This window comes from Electrona antarctica (genome assembly GCF_951216825.1).
Source record: "Electrona antarctica genome assembly, chromosome: 16".
Lineage (NCBI taxonomy): Eukaryota > Metazoa > Chordata > Actinopteri > Myctophiformes > Myctophidae > Electrona > Electrona antarctica.
The window spans coordinates 39,152,479-39,156,196 of NC_136797.1; the positions used below are offsets into that span (position 1 = coordinate 39,152,479).

Genomic DNA, 3,718 nt, shown 5'->3' on the forward strand with positions numbered 1-3,718 from the left:
CAACGGCCTGTTATAGCGCCACCATGAGGCCGATTTAGGCAAAACACATTTCTGTAGATTACTCGTACACATTTTATCCATACATCACACAATTCGGTATACACTATCGCCATAGTCATGTGATCACCACAGATCTGCACAATGTCCCATCTTCCATCCTGATTGGCTAATATTGGCTTCCAAAGCTCACATGATTGGTCCGTTTCGAACAAAATGCCACAAATCACAAACAGTGTGCAATTTCCGTGAAATTATACACGCACATTTCCACTAGGCCAAGGACGACATGCCACTCATTATTTTCCAAATCAGCCTCATGGTGGCGCTATAACAGGCCAATTCCTGTTTTTAGCTATAACTTCATCAATCTGTATACAACTTATGTATGCGCACTCCCTAGAGGCCATGGAAAAACATTGTCCCTGCATCCCTCCACATCTGCCGGTTATAGCGCCACCATGAGGCCGATTTCTGCTAAACACATTGCTTATGTTAGTCGCACAGATTTCATCCAAATCTCACGCAAATCGGTACACATGATCTCTGTCTCTGTCATGTGATCAAGACGAGTCCGTTGGATTTATCAGATTCTACACTGATTGGCTAACATTGCCTTCTAAAGTTTTCAGGAGTGGCCCGTTTCGTTCAAAATGCTGCACATGTCCTGCTCATCCAGAATTCTATCCTCAGAGATTCGATGAGTGATCTGGCTCTGCATTTCCTCAACAAAATGAAGAAAATTGTTGCAAAAAACAAACAAACAAAAAAACATGTTTATATTACTCCTAAATATTTTGCCAAACATCTCACGCACTCCTATCCTCCTGGTGGAGACCTGTGCCCAGAAGGGCACTTTTTCTAGTTTATTTTGTTTTGTATTATTAACACACACACACACACACACACACACACACACACACACACACACACACACACACACACACACACACACATATATATATATATATATATATATATATATATATATATATATATATATATATATATATATATATATATATATATATATATATATATATATATATAATTAATTCACACATACAATTTCAAGTTACTGATTTTATGCTTTTATTCTCCAAGGAAGATGCAGTCCTTATTATAATACTTCCCTTTTTTATTTTAGAAATTTAACAGGAACATGGAGAAGTAGCAGTGCAATGCAAAGTACATTTATGTATGACTTTTACCATTGAGGGTCAAAGAAATTGCAATACTGGAGATCAGAATTTTTACATTGATAAAACAAATAAATGTGTCACTTAAAGGAATTTACATAACTATTCATGTTGCATGAGAGTTTTCTCCTTAAAAAAAAAAAGAAAATATCACCACAGTACTAAATAAAAACATCTGGGTTTCCGAGGCTACCACAATACAAATGTCACAAATATACTGTGTGCCTGATGTATTTAAGACAATACGCCTGAATGTTGTCAGCTATTGATGACAGTCTTGACAGACTTCCAATCTAGTCTAGATTGTCTAATCTCTATTTTGGGTCATTATAATTGTCATTATAATTGTCCCAAATCTCGAGTTCAAAGTTAAGAATCGCAGACCATGTCCCGTGTGTGTTGGACTGCTTGACGGAAAATCTACCGCTTCGATAATTGATGGCGTCACCTACTGTACGTCTTTGAAATCCATTCGGTTCGTAGCTATGCATCTCACGATAAAGCTCGTAATCACACTCTTTAAACCTGTCAAAGAGTCCTGCTCCATACCAGCTGTAGTACAGGTCAAAGGAAAGGGGTTGAGAAAACATGAAAGCTACTCTCTTGGCAAAGTGGCCGGAATTGATGGTATAGAGATCGAGGGTGAAGACGGCAGCAACCGCGTATAGTGCCAATACTTTCTTTTCAAACTTCACAGTGTGACTGCCGCCCGGGGGTATATCATCCCTGAAGTTCCAGGTTTGCTTGCCATGGTACATGTAGACCCTTAATAGTGGTAGAAGGGGGGGGGGGGGGGGGGGTTAGAACAATTGATTAAAAGCATGATCATGAAAATAGTGTATTATAAAAAAATCACACCCGTGTGAAGTGAGGGGCGCTCTTATCATCTTACAGTGATGTAATGATGATGTAAAACAAACGGTGACAAAGCAAACATGGCATTTAAAAAAAATGTGGCTTTCGCCTTTATTTTATATTTTTTTTATGGAGGGACAGACAGTAGGCTGACAGGAAATGGGGAGAGAGATGGGGGAGTGACATGCAGTAAAGGCCGTCGGGATCGGGAGTCGAACCCGCGGCACACTGCCAGACTGGGTTACCAGCCAAGGTGCCTGGACCATTGAGCCATGGCCCAGGCCGTCAATGGCATTTTTAAAACAAACATTAAACCTGTAGGGCGCCCCTCAAAAATCGAACTTGTGTGAAGTGAGGGGCGCTCTTATCGTCATACATCATCATGCATCATCATACATCACATTCTGTGCTCAGCCAATGAAGTCATTCAAATTTGGTACACACAGACGGACCCACAAAGCTGGGCATAGGCCCCTCAAAAATGAAATAAAAACAATTACCTGGGGTTAATGAGTTTATGGGAAGTGCAATGATTCTTGATATTAACAGTGACTCTCCTGGTCCAATCCGAACTGGCCGCTCCAATCACTGCTACCAGAATAGCTACTCTACACACAGCTTTAATAGTCATGATGACTGGAAGGGAAAAGCCAAGCCTGGGGAGAGAGTACAAAGATTCACACATTTTGACTCTCTCACACAGTGACTGGCCATCAGTCATGATTTGTATTTCATTTGTTTTTCTTCATGCACTTTAAACGTGAAGCATTATTTTCTAAACGATTCCAAGGTTCTAATTTACAATTTACAATTCAGGCATTTAGCAGACGCTCTTAATCCAGAGCGACTTACATTAAGCAAGAACAAAAAGCATGGGAATACATGTAAAATGCATTTATCGCGAAACATGCGTAAGCTAAGAACGTGACTAGAACATATCTATATAATGACACTATACATATAAACTATAACTAGAACATATCTATATAATGACACTACATATAAACTATACATATATGCTATACTATGCTGTACATATATACTATGAAGTGCTATGACTACATACAATGCACTTATTGTGCTGTCTACATGACATGCTATAAGTCTGTTTCAAATGCTATATAATTCTATAGTTCTAACAACACTGAAAAAAACATCTGGAGAAGGCAAATATTTTGCAAAAAGAAAAAAGAAATCTAATCAATTCCACACACATACAAATCAAAGACTTTAGAGTAGTGAAAATAGCGACACAACGCATCACATTATGACGCGTTGTGAAGTTAAAGATCTGCTATTTATACTAGTTTGGGTCCCAGGGAGACAAATTTGTCTTTGCGGTCTCTAAATAGTTTCGGCTGGAACCCCTGCCCTATATTGATACCAAGTCTGTTACCAAAACGCCCTGTTTACATGATGTTCTTACCTGAATTCCAAAATGTAGCCTCTGTGCAGTTCCTCAAGAACGTCTTGTTGTTTGACACAAATGACGAGAACTATATAGCACCATGGGGCAGGGCCTTTTCCTAACAAGCCCCCCCCCCTTAGAGCTAGCCTTTCTCAAGCCTCTTTCTCATTTGAACACTGAGAACACATGTCTGGATAGGCCCTACTGTATACCAAATGACGTGTGTGTGTGTGTGTGTGTGTGTGTGTGTGTGTGTGTG

General features: G+C 39.5%; 1 long non-coding RNA gene across 1 annotated transcript; it reads right to left on the reverse strand.

The window, feature by feature from the left end:
* Positions 1-1,537: 1,537 nt before the first annotated feature.
* LOC306939658 lies at positions 1,538-3,513 on the reverse strand. The gene is made up of 3 exons (XR_013791903.1): positions 3,478-3,513; positions 2,552-2,707; positions 1,538-1,961 (listed from the first exon to the last, which is right to left on the reverse strand). It is a non-coding gene; the product is annotated as an uncharacterized lncRNA (long non-coding RNA).
* Between the last annotated feature and the right edge of the window lie 205 nt (positions 3,514-3,718).